This window comes from Pezoporus occidentalis, unplaced genomic scaffold, assembly GCF_034315485.1.
Source record: "Pezoporus occidentalis ecotype Australia unplaced genomic scaffold, CSIRO_AGI_Poc_V1 ctg8, whole genome shotgun sequence".
NCBI lineage: Eukaryota > Metazoa > Chordata > Aves > Psittaciformes > Psittacidae > Pezoporus > Pezoporus occidentalis.
Genome location: NW_026916158.1, coordinates 5278198 through 5292087, shown reverse-complemented (window position 1 = coordinate 5292087; position 13890 = coordinate 5278198). Strand labels below are relative to the sequence as shown.

At 38.4% G+C, this 13890-nt stretch overlaps 1 protein-coding gene across 4 annotated transcripts in view; it reads right to left on the bottom strand.

The window, feature by feature from the left end:
- RSRC1 (arginine and serine rich coiled-coil 1) overlaps positions 1–13890 on the bottom strand; it is a 169314-nt gene that overhangs the window by 117577 nt on the left and 37847 nt on the right. The window lies entirely within an intron of this gene.

The window sequence follows — 13890 nt, the reverse complement described above, 5'->3', positions numbered from 1 at the left end:
ACAGCATCCTGTCCAGCACAGAACCAGGAGATGTCAAGGATGAAACCAGGGGTTGAAGTAAGTTTACACACTTTCCAGCTTTCTAAACATACATTAAGAGACCCGTGCAGATGTGTCCCAATCTACTACGGGTTTGTCTTCTGCCTTTTTATAAAGCAATAGTTGCTTTGTACATTTATTAAAGAATTTCGTTACCAAAACCTGTTACTGCATTCATTTCCCAAATTATTTTACTTCATTCAACAATTTAGATCACTTAAGTTTTTCATAATCTTGTATATTTCCAAACAACAATAGAAAAGTCCAAAATCAGATTCGTATTGAAATACTTTCTTCAAAGATGTTCCTCCCTCCCTTCCTAATCAAAAGAAATAGATATTTTATAATGTCCATAGCAGGTAGGTTTGGCTCCAGAAAAAGCATTTTCTACCTAAAAAACCCAAGGTGAAACAGAGAGTTCAATAATTTAATGTGAAACAAAATTTTACCTCATAACAGCATGACTTTCGGATGGGATTTTTTAATAGCCTCTTGTTTGCTTGCTCAGAGGAGGCAGTGTTTGTTGTGTTTGTTCTGGTTTTTACCTAAATGATTGCTAGGGACTCCTGCTTTAGTTCCACGACAGCAAGACACTGGGTACATGGTTAGGTGATTACTGTATCTCTGCAGTTCAGTATCTGCAGGGTGTCTGAATGCCACTCTAACTACTTAAACCCAGTAAAGAGATTACAGCTCACACTAACTGGATTTTCACAGCTCCATATCATTCAGTTTGGATTCCTCATGCACAGATTAAGAGAGGCCATTAAAACAATAGTCAGCTGCTCTCAAAGTGCAAGGTGTCTTGGTAAAAAAAACCCAACTATATGTTTACATTCACAGTGTGTACATGCAGGCAAATGAAACACTCTTTCAGAAAGCGTACTGTGTATTGAAGGAATTATTCAACTTAAAAATCCAAGATAATGCAAATTATATAATTATAACAGGACAATCATGGTGGTTGGCAGTTTTAAGGAGCGGATAGTTTAGAAAATTTTAAACAGCTTAAAAGAATGTGTGTCTTTGAAGATACTGCCTTCAAATGCATTCCAAAACCTATTTCTGTAAATAAGGAGAAATATAATTCCCTCAACATAGTACATGAATTTAGCAGGGAAGCTAATTTAACAAGCATCTCTGACAGTCTGAACTCCAGAACTTGAACACAAAATTTGTATTTTTGTACTTAGCACCAAAAGTACTAAGTGAATGAAAAAGAAACTTTTACTCCGGGGGTAAAAACTATTTACTTTCAGAATAAAAACTATTTACTTCTTAGACTCAGTGCCTCTCTGACATCTTCTGTACAGGTGTGCTCCACAGTTTATGCACACATACTATGCACATGTTTTTTTTACAGCTGTCTGGTAGCAAAAGGAAAAGAAATACCATACATTGCTGTCTCAGCATCACAGCCCATTAAATAAACAGCCATCCTTTTGTCTTAAATGGAGATTTTTAGCAAGCAAAAAAAAAAACAAGGCCAACACAGCTCAGACTACAATAGCAACAAATCTAGGTCAGAGGCAAGTGACCTTAGAGCTACTCTGGGCATATGGACATTTCTCTCCTTTCCAGGGGGAAACACTTACTCTGCTTCCCATTAGCCTTTGGCTGACATACTGTGGAGGAAATGGTCCTCATTTGGCCTTTCAACTGCTTCCTTCTGGTTTCCAACACCCAAATATTTTTTGCCAGCAAAGGTCATCAACTCATTTTTTGAGCATCCTTGAAATACTCATATGTACCACCGGTACCCTGCGTCCTAGGTATGCTCAGGAGTCTTCTCTTGAGCATCTGCAAGGAAGGTAGTCCAAACTACTCAATTCCTTTTCCACCAGAGAACAAGAATCCTGAAAGGACAAGTTACTACATCTACCTGCATACAACAAACCTCAAAGAACCACCATGAGTACAAGGTGACTTCTTTAGTTACCAATATATTTGGATTCTGCCTGCAGTAATACAAAGTATTGATCACCAGCAGGTACCATGTTATAAGCATTTTGCAAAACCACTAAACCACTGTAGTGCATGACCTTCATGACAGCAACATTTAATCAGTTGTAAAACCATGAATGAGGACTAAGTATGTGCTATCCGTATATTTCTAGATCAGAATTCTATTAGGAGAAGTCATAAGGCAGCATGAGGATCTGTGTCCTGGAAAATCCCCAGTATGGGTATGAGAATGAATAGGCTTCCTGACAAATCCATCATCTACTTCTGTAGTTTTTGGCCAAAAACTGCTCTCCCATTTTGCGCCACTCTCAGATGTGCAAGCAGATCTCATTCAATGTAAACAACAGGTTTTCTTTGTGTACATTAAGTGTTGCATCACCTTGGAATACATGAGGTTCTGAGAAAACATGCCCTCTTCATGAAAGGCCGAGAAAAGCCATAGCGTGGTATTGCTAACCAAACAACACCCCCCTGCCTACAGAGTGAGCAAGACAAACACCACTCAACTACTGAAGGAATAAACTTTAAAAATACAAATTGTAATGACTACAGACAGAATGCAGAAACTTGTATTGAAGATAAATAAATCTAGCAATCATTTGATGGCCAGCTTTTCCAAACTGCTACATAATAACCCATTCCACCTGAGGGTTTAGGTAATTTCTTCTACATTCTTAACTCCCATGCAAGGCCTCACTGTCTTTTGCCACAGTCTTGATGAAAGAACTGTTTGTGATGTGCTGCTACAAGATCAACTGCTACTGCAATACTTATCCATATGATTTCACTTAGAATCATAGAATAGTTAGGGTTGGAAAGGACCTTAAGATCGTTTAGTTCCAAACCCCCTGCCATGGGCAGGGAAACCTCACATTAAACCATCTCACCCAAGGCTTCATCCAACCTGGTCTTGAACACCACCAGGGGTGGAGCATTCATAACCTCCCTGGGCAACCCATTCCAGTGCCTCACCACCCTAACAGGAAAGAATTTCTTCCTTATATCCAATCTAAACTTCCCCTGTTTAAGTTTTAACATGTTACCCCTTGTCCTTTCACTACAGTCTCTAATGAAGAGTCCCTCCCCAGCATCCCTATAGGCCCCCTTCAGATACTGGAAGGCTGCTATGAGGTCTCCACGTGGCTTTCTCTTCTTCCAGGTGAACAGCCCCAACTTCCTCAGCCTGTCTTCATACAGGAGGTGCTCCAGTCCCCTGATCATCCTCGTGGCCCTCCTCTGGACTTGTTCCAACAGTTCCATGTCCTTTTTATGTTGAGGACACCAGAACTGCACACAGTACTCCAAGTGAGGTCTCACAAGAGCAGAGTAGAGGGGCAGGATCACCTCCTTCGACCTGCTGGTCACGCTCCTTTTGATGCAGCCCAGGATACAGTTGGCTTTCTGGGCTGCAAGCACACACTGAAGCTGGCTCATGTTCATTTTCTCATCGACCAACACCCCCAAGTCCTTCTCCGCAGGGCTGCTCTGAATCTCTTCTCTGCCCAACCTGTAGCTGTGCCTGGGATTGCTCCGACCCAGGTGTAGGACCTTGCACTTGGCATGGTGAAACTTCATAAGGCTGGCATCAGCCTACCTCACAAGCGTGTCGAGGTCCCTCTGGATGACATTCCTTCCCTCCCGTGTATCAACTGAATCACACAGCTTGGTGTCAGCAGCAAACTTGCTGAGGGTGCACTCAATCCCACTGTCCCACTTCTGTATTTAAAAGACATTAAAGAGCAGCAGGACATCTGTCTGGATTATTTGTCCCCATTTTGTTTTCCCTTTAGGGTCTCACTACATAAGTCCAAACAAATTTGAAATTTTCATAAGTATTTAAGAACAGTGATCTTTATAACATGTTAAAAGAAGCACTGGCTACATCTGCTTTTATTACTGCAGCTTTAAAATGTGGTGGTAGAAACTGTGTCAACAAAAAGTATATGAAATATCTTTTAGGGCACTATGTATGTATACCTAAGATTTGAGAAGAAGGTAATATAAAGAATAAAAATTGAATTATCCCTTTTCAGCGACATGCCTTGGACAACAATTCTTTCTGCAACTATAAAAAGTACAATTTTACCTTACACTACAGAGGTGATTAAGTCCTATACCTCATTAGGTAGAATAATATAGAAGGAGCTCTTCCATACAGGATTGGAGAACTTGGAGAGAGGTAAGGCAGGATCTGAAATAATGGTACTCTTTCTTCACAAATTCCAAAACTCATTTAACTTCTACTATAGAATTCTGGCTGAGAAAAAAAAAAAAAAGCCAAAGTAATTTGATTTTGTTTTCTATAAAGAAACTGAAATATTTTCCAGCAAGTCAACCCCCCCATTCAACATAACAAAATAATCAACTGCAGAAGGTTTCTGGACCATAAGTTATGTTGTACTTCACATTTATACATTCTGAGTCTTTCTGGAATTGAGATAAATGTTTTAAAAAGAATAGTCTGAATACCTCATGGTGGCCAGCTGGAATTTGTTTACATTTGATCATACTAGAGTTTTACTATGCTTCCATTTTAATTATGTTTTCAATTTTTCTCTTCATGAATCTTTATGATATAAACCAACACAAGTAGGAACTAGTGATTCTTATTGGGATACTCTGAGGGTAGTACCATAGTATTGTCCCTTCCAACCCAAACTATTCAGTGGATCTATGATCAGCCTCTTGCTCTGTTTGCTGCTGCTCAGGTGGAGGTTTTTTTTCCTTATACAGAACATTACATTATCAGAGAATCCCAAGTTGGAAGAGACCTCAAGGATCATCTGGTCCAACATTTCCAGGCAGCCATAATATAAGACTAGATGCCCCAGCACCCTGTCCAGCCAAACCTTAAAAGTGTCCAGTCTTAGGGAAACCACTACTTCCCTGAGGAGATTATTCCAATGGCTGATTGTCCTCATTGTGAAAAATTTTCCTCTCATATCCAATAGGAATCTCCCCGGGAGTAACTTGTGCCTATTACCCCTCATCTTTTCCATGTGATTCCTTGTAAAAAGGGAGTCTCTGTCTTCCTTGTAGGCACCCTTTCAATACTGGAATACGGAAATTACAGCTCTCCTGCCTACAGCTGATTTTAAGCCATTTTTCATGCAAGTAGTGGCAAGACAACCCTGCCGCCACTGCAAATCTGCAGACTGTATTACTAACACAAGCAAAAGGCAGAATGATCATGAGGTGGAAGAAATTGAAGAATGTGAATGCGAGTTACCATCAGCAGCACTTGTGCTTCTTTTCTGATGTTGGGTAAATGAAAACTAGATTTCTCTAATGGAAAAACTACAAAAAAACTGGCCAACTGAACATTTCAAGGGTGAAAATTAGTTAGCTGACAATCATAGAAAGGTTTAGGTTGGAAGGGACCTAAAAGATCACCTAGTTTCAATCTCCCTGCCATGGGCAAAGACACCTTCCACGATCCCAGGCTGCTCAATGCCCTGTCCCGCCTGGCCTTTAACACTGCCAAGGATGGGGAAGCCACAACTTCTCCAGGCAACCTGTGGGAGTGCCTCATCAACTTAATAGTGAAAAAAACTTTCTAATATCTGACCTAAATCTATCCTCTTCCATAGACTGAAGACAGGTAGCTTCCATCTAAGGAACTTTCATATCAGAAGGCTGAGAAGCACATTTGCCTGGGTGCCCACTGCTGCTCTTCTGTGCTACAGGAGATACAACTACCCCAGCTCTGCTCATGTGAAAATGACGCAGGAGAACAGAAAGCAGAAATACTCTTCAAAACTAAACTTCAAAGAAATTGTAACTCGGTGAATGCTCCCCAACTAGTTTAAGCAAACCCTTGTGACCAGAATAATAGTATGTCAGGCACAAACGTAGATGGAGGGAGGAAAAAAAAAAAATAAGAGAAAGGAAGGTAAAAGCAAAAAGGAAAAGTAAATAAATAACTAAAGGAAGCATCTGTTTTATTTTGATTCTGGATAAATAACTTGCTTGCCATGACAATACATCTTATGGATCCTTGAAAGCCTACTCCATAGGAAGTCAAAGCAATGGGCTGGCAGTCAAGGGTGCCCGTGGTCAAACAAAGGGACTCAAATTGTCATAAAATTTTAGAAGCTTATTGTCTGCTATTCTGCAAGAAGCTATCAAAATAAGTACTACCATGCATCTTAAAAATTTATTATAACAACCTCTCAACAGCATGACTCTAGCTGTTATAAAGACCTTCATAATTTACTCCAGGCAGAAAATAAAAACACGTAGATTAAGGAAAGATTTTTCCCCTCTGACAAACGAATAAAGAAAATTCTGCTATGAGTACTCAAACTAGTTTCCAAGTCAGGACTGAAGTTGTTTTGTTTCAACATTCAAAATGCATTTGCTAATTTTAAACAGATTTTAAAGAAATTCTACAATTTTTCTACAAATTATTATGTTTAATATTGACATATGGCTATAGAGTCTACTATTCTTGAACAGGGCATTTTCACTAATGACACTGTTCATTCCACTGTGGATAAGGATCTGTCATAATTTTATTAGAAGCAGCTATTCTAGGATGCTCTTAATAACAAAAATATGATCAAGGTTGAAACATGGAATGTAAGTTTTCAGCCCAGAAGTAATCATAATTTATTACAATTTGAGTCAAAACTTACAAAAGAAATATGCCTTTTTTTCTTTTGACGCTACAAAATAAACACAATATACTTTTGCTATATTATCCTCCTATACCACTTTAAAATAAGTTCTAGAGAGAATCCAAATGATTAAAAATACCTCAAGAATTAAGAGAGCAGTACAAATTAAGCAAGCATTGTAGCACGCTGAACATCAATTTATATTTGCAAATTTCTGCTACTTGATAAATGTATTTTGTCATGTAAGATTTTAAAGAAGTCTTATAGTGACAAAATCAGTCTCAGTGTGACTCCCATTCGTAAAATCCCATTTGTAAGTGAATAGAGATGATTGAACACAAATACCTTAGGCCAACAACTACAGAGATTATGTTTTGGAACCGGCATGTGCATAATTGGATCAGATAACACTAGTATTTTACAGATTTTTGAGAGCTAGTTCTTGTGACCACAGACAGTATGGGAAGTGATAAGCTATTTGTGCTTCTTATTGTCCAACTGATTAACATAAACATGTTGCACCCCAAGGAATTGATCCCGACCTGAATTTAAGCTTCGTGACTGCTGACTGTGTGTTAGACTTGATGACGGTTTCACATCCTTAAAAATATGACTGTTTTCCCCTACTTATACCAGCTGGTCTAAAAGAAAGACACTATTTTTCCCAGCCAACACTGCTTCTCATATAAACTTAAACTGTCACAGCTACAGGAGCACAACTTCCAGAGTAAGAAAGAAGACTTACACAAATTTTGTGCATTATCACCAACATGAATCAGGCTGTAGTATCATGTTAAAAAGCATTTGGAAATGGCATTAGCAACAGCAGACTGACCTCCTACCTCTCATCTTTCCCTGATGGCATAAACCTTGTTTAGGGCCATGCTAGGAAGCAGATGAAGAATGATTAATTCTCAAAAAGCAACAGAAAAGCAGGAACAGAAAACTACAGGAGAATTAATATTTTTAAGTCTTTACATACAAGAAACTTTTTTACAAATTTATTCACCACAATAATAAACAGCAGTTGCAGATTCCTTGCACTTTAGAATGATTTTCTAACAATCAGACTCTGTGAGAACATGAATGAATTTTGTATACTTGGAAAAAACAGAAGACTATTCTCAGTCTCCAAAAGCAGTAGTACACACAACAGGTGAAACACCTTGCAGACAGTAACCAAGATCCAGTGTCCACCACATACCAGACTGCTGTGCCTGCTGGGCACCTACGTGGAGGAAGCCACCACCACATCTTCCTAGCAGGGGCAGGGCCAATAGGCCTAAAGTACACATTAGTTACAAAGAACTGGAGATTTTCTGCAATATGACATGACTACGAAATTAGAATTACAGATATATTCAGTAAAAATGCTGCTAAACATTCATGCAAAGGTAATTTGTTATGTAGGCACAACCATGTCATTTGGAAGTTGAGTATCTTGGCCACAGAGATGCCAAAAGCAATTAAATGAAAACATGAATTAACTCAACCTTCTCCACACCACCTTTTCCTTTCCCCCATAATTAAGAGTAGGGCGCAAACTGATTTCTGGAAACTTTGGTTTACAATAGAAGCACTTCAAAACAAAAATACATCACTGGAAGAACGAAATATTCCTTAAATGTGAATAATCAATTGTGCTTTACACTAAAATATGTTATTTGTTAAATGCAGAAACTTATTTTTGTCCAAAATTGTGGTTTATACCAGAAAGATTACCAAATAATTTCCGATTTTCTCAGCAAATAGTCTTAAATGCAAGAGTTATGTTCATATGCATAGAGCTGTTAAAAAATTTAGTTTGTTAGTCCCTACTATTAAGTCAGCATTAAATTACAAACATTATCTTATTCCATCTTTATGGGACCAAAATAAACTGTTGTTATAACCAAATAATCAAAATAAAAAAAAATTCATGTGATCTGTCAAAGCAAAGTTTCTCTGAATAAACAATTTTAGGGTATAGTTACTTGCTTGTTAAAGCCAAGTGTTCTGCAGTTCTCTAATGCACAACCAAGACGTGCTAGAGGTATCTTCCAATCAAACATTCACCCTTCGCCACCGGTGAAAGGCAACAAGATCTCTTTACAACGGCTCATCTTTTTCAATAAATTTTGCATGAAAACATGTTACCCAAGCACAAAGTTGCCTGCTGTCACATTGGAAGTATGATAAATGTTTAATGAAAACAACACCACACAGCTTGGTGTCAGACAACAGCTATCACACTGTCCCACTTTGATCTGAACAGACACTTAAAGGAGTTCCGGGTGCGCTTTGCACCACAGAACTCTATAACCTACATGCAAATAGGAGAAAATTATCATAAATGACTTCCTACTGCATAGCGTGGAAAGAGGTATAAGGAGGAAAAAAAAAATAGTAAGACAAGCTCCAGGAGTGTCTGACTGCTTTCAAACTCTGAGAAGTCCAATATTCCAAATTTACTTTGAATGTCCTCTGCCAAGCACCGAGAAGCTCATCAACAGACAGTTGTTACCCAAGTGCTGGCCGCAGAACCTGCTGAGGCACTGCCAGGGCTGAGTACAGAGATGAAAACACTGCAAGAGCTTTGGCTAAACGCCACGGAGAAAGGTCTCCCAGACAGAGGGGTCTCACCAAATTTGTAAAGACCTAACATATGGAACTAAAAGGAAAAATGAAGTCTGGGTCTGGAAAACAAATTCTTCAGCTCTGTGATATCTGTCAAAGCACTGAAGAAGCTGTGAAAGCATCAATGCACAAATGTATCAATGCCTTACTAAGTATCAGAAATTAAAATGGTGGTTGGCTTTGATTAATGGCACACTTTTTTCATAACAACCGAGAAGCCACTCTTTAATTTATACTGTCAAAAAGACTAAAAAGTAATGTAAACTTATGCTACTAAGCAAGCTAGGGTGAACCCCATAAATCTAATTAAAGTTTTTTAAATCTAACAGGTTTTTGGTAAGCTTTTCCCCCCACAATTCAACAACAAACAATGATCCTTATGAAAAGCAGGTCTCTGAATGCCAGAACTCGTGGGTTTTTAAGCTAATTAACATTTTAAACATCAAAATTCAACAACACAAAGATACAGGTAAATGAAAACATGTACGTAAGCTGTTTTAAAACAAGTCAATTAAAATTAATGTAATGCTTTGATTAGTCAAAAATTTAGTGGGAAAAATATTGTAGTGGTGTAATTCGTCTTTAAGTAAATCAGCAGTATAAAACACTTCACTTTCGAAGACCTGGACATCTGAAGATCACTAGCGTGCAAAATGTTGCCACGTTTAAACGTGGGATTTGGGAGTGGAAGGAACTCCTTTAGCAAGTGAGCTTTCACAGCAGTCTGCAAGATACAGTTTGCAGGCATCAGGTCCACCTTGCAGAATGAGACAGAAGTATGTCACAAAAAGACCACAGCCCACCTCATCCACAGCCAAAAATCCAGCCTTAACTCCTCCCTGTGCTTGACATGGCCATTTTAACAAAGTCTGAAGACACCTGATGATGAGTTTCAAACACCACTGATCTAGTCATCAAGTCATCATTTACACAACTATATACCATTATTTTTAGAAATACTAAAAACATGTATTTCCCAGATTTAATACCACCTTAGAATACATGTTAGGAACAGTTACTTATATTGATACCCTTAAAATATTACAGAAAATATCTCATTGCATATAAGCAAAAAAAAAAAATCAGTTTAGTTCTGGAGCTCCCAACATAGGAAGGACATGGACCTGTTGGAGTGAATCCAGAGGATGCCATGAAGATGCTCAGAGGGCTGGAGCACATGTGCTATGGAGACAGGCTGAGAGAACTGGGATTATTCAGCCTGGGGAACAGAAGGTTCAAGCACGTTCCTTAGAGCAGCTTCCACGTGCCTAAAGGGGCTGACAAGAAAGCTGGAGAGGAAATTCTTTCAAGGGCATGCAGGGATAGGACAAAGGGGAACGGCTTTAAGTTGACAGAGGGGAAGTTTTGATTGCATATTAGGCAGAAGTTCTTCACTGTGAGGGAGCTGAGGCACTGGCACAGGTTGCCCAGAGCAGCTGTGGCTGCCCCATCCCTGGCAGTTTTCAAGGCCAGACTGGACAGGCTTGAAGCAACCCGGTCTAGTGGAAGGCATCTCTGTCTATGACAGGGAGGTGGAATCTTTAAGGTCCCTTCCAACCCAAACCATTCTGTGATTCCATGAAATATGCCACCTTACAACATTTAGAAAAAATGTACCTCTTAATCCACAGTGAATTTTTAAAAGGTCACTAATGTCCAAGACTGGGGATGCACTCTAGCTACTACAAGTAGTGATTCAGCTACCATACAATAAAGACCAAAGCTTTCAAACTGGACTTCTCTATTAAGTTTTGCAGAAAGAAACATGGGAAGGGAAGAAGGCTTGCTCTATTTTATTACAAGCAAATAATTACTGCTTTCCATTGAACAAGATAAATCACTCCTTAAAAAAAAAAAGTCCCAGCTGAAAGAAAGAATGTGTCTCAGGTGCTGCAAACCTAACAGACAATGATAAAGAAGTATCCCATAGGTGCATAAAATAAAAATTACATTCTGGGACTAGATGGAACCCTGCTTTAGTCCTATCTAAGTGGATGCCAGAATCAAAAGTGTATATACACATCACATTTACACATCAGCAGAAGTATACTAAGATTGTTTCATCTTTGAAGGCAACAGCAGATGAGCCTAAGGCACTTGGAGACCTCACCAGAAAGGATCAGAAGGAAACAAAGCTTGAACCTCTTCCAACCACACTCTTGATGTAGAGCTCAAGTAATGCTCATGCTGCTGTAACAGGAGAAAGCTGTTTTGCTCACCTGTAACTTATATCTTCTAAACATAGTACTTCCAAGAAGTCAGCATTTGATTGACTTTTTTTGTTTTAGCCCTGCATGCATGCTCACTTAAGATTCATTTTTGCAAGGGAAAAAAAAAATGAAACCAAGAGAAGAAAAATAGGAAATGGGACATCCAAATGTAGGACCAGATAAATCACTCTGGTGGAATAAAGAACACTGCCTGGTTTTGGGTTTGTTTTTTTTTTTTCCAAACAAAAATTTAATAAAAGAAAAATCACTAGACTAAAACATCTTGGTAAGAACCAGACACCAGATGTCAACTACTCATTGTGAAGTTTTGCAGAGTTAACAGAAAGTGGTAATGCATCACAAAAGGTATACTGGTCCTTATTTTATCAATTCCATTTTATTTATAACACTTCATAATGTATCAGTAGATATAGTGTGTTCTGTAAAAATTACAAATGTGTGGTAACACCTCCATACAGCACTTGTCCGTTAAGCTTTCATGAGAACAAGAAAGCCAACCACACGTGCTTAATTACAAAGAATAAGCACTGATAGAGTCCTAGTGCACAGTAATGGTCCAAAGCAATAATACACACAACATCCCTACTGCAGTTACGGGTCATAACTAGAGAACAATATTGTTATTACAAACAGAGAAATATGATTTGATACTTGGCCTGGGAGACTGAATAAACAGAAAAGGCTGCAAGGCCAAGTGGTTTTATTTTGGAAACGCTGGCAACACGTATTCAGAAACAGCCATACCATTTATTGATTCCTTCTTTTTTTTCATATCCTTCCAGGCAATAAAGCTCGTTCTCCTATGCACAGCAACAGAAATACAAAACAACAAAAAAAGGGGGGAACGCAATTCAAACAACTGCTATGAGATTAGAAGACCAAAGCAGCAAACTGGATAGCTCAGATTACTTGCAAAGTGGAAGGAACATAGGTAGCACTGAGTAGTTGAATGCAAACTAATTAAAAACATTTCTTGTTATCTGCTTCACATAAGCCTTGTTTTGCAAAGAGTTTTCACTGGAGATGAAATAATCCTGACAATCTGAAAGACAGATTTTTTTTGTTTGCTTGTTTATAAGCATTTAGGGTGTACTGTTGGAATGCTTTCAGAGCTCGCATTGCTTTACCTTTTAAGCAAGTACAATACTACGTCAAAGCTTGACAGACTGCTCTTAATGCCAAGTTTTTTCACCAAGTATTGTCAGATGCTGTAAATGAGATTACCAACCCAAATTCAAACCAGCTGTTACCACAATCTCCCTTCATAATGGCTGAACAAATAGTACATCCCTTAAAACATCTCGGATTCCAAGAACAGAATTGCTCAGCTGGTTTTCTACGACTGTAATACAGCCTGTCTCCACAAACAGCTGATACCTCGAACCTTCAAGTTCAGTGCTCAGTCTTAAAGAATCTTCATTGAAACAGAGAACACTAAAGGACAACAACTGGATTACTGTGGCAGAGGTTTTTACTCGTCAAATATTGAGACATTTACTGTGAAGACAAGATCTTTGAGAGAACCTAAAATTTTCCCTGATTAAAAAAAAAAACAAGAACAAAACCAAGAGACCCTCACACCTAGAAGCCAACCACATAAAGAAAATACAGAAACCAACCACAGAAAAGAAAATCATCATTAGAGCTTATATAAGCCACAAACAAATATAATTTGCTCCTTAATTATTGCAAAAAATTGCATTTTGATTCTCCACTTCAAAGGAACAGTCAAGTCCCAAATATACAACTACTTGTATCAGATAACCTGCAGTGCTGACAAACCAAAATAGCTTCTGTCATGCAAAGTTAAACTATAAAGTCAACCAGCACCTGATAACTTTCAGTCTATCTTCTCACAATCCGACTTTAAGATGATCTTCATTACAGCTTTGAAGCAGGTATTTTCAATAGATACATTGCAAATATACATGAATTTAAACTGAAAAATAGATCTGGCCTTTGATGTGTACCTGCAAGGATCTACTCCAAATACAGAGGTCAGAGAACTATTTTTAACTCTAAGGATCCCTGCTGCTGGGGTTTCTAGAAAGGCTCTGCAGAACAATGTTACTTTCAGTGCTGATCTAGGGACTAGCTCTAGAAATTCATTCACCTGGGGAGTCATCTACAACAGGTTCCTCTCAATATTTCACATTTCACATCCAAATGCACATCTGACAATCATTTTTTGTGTCCATTTAGTTTCTTCACTTCAGAGAAAAAAAAAGTGAGCGACAAGTTATAAAAACAGAACCATCATTGTGTTAGAGCAGAATATGCCAGGAAGAAAAAGAAAATACTTAGTCTTTTCCTGTCCAAACTGGATCCAACTTAAAAAAAAAAACAAAACAAAAACAAAAAAAACACCCCAAAACACTGCCCCCCAAATGCATAAACAACCCAAAACAAAACAACAACAA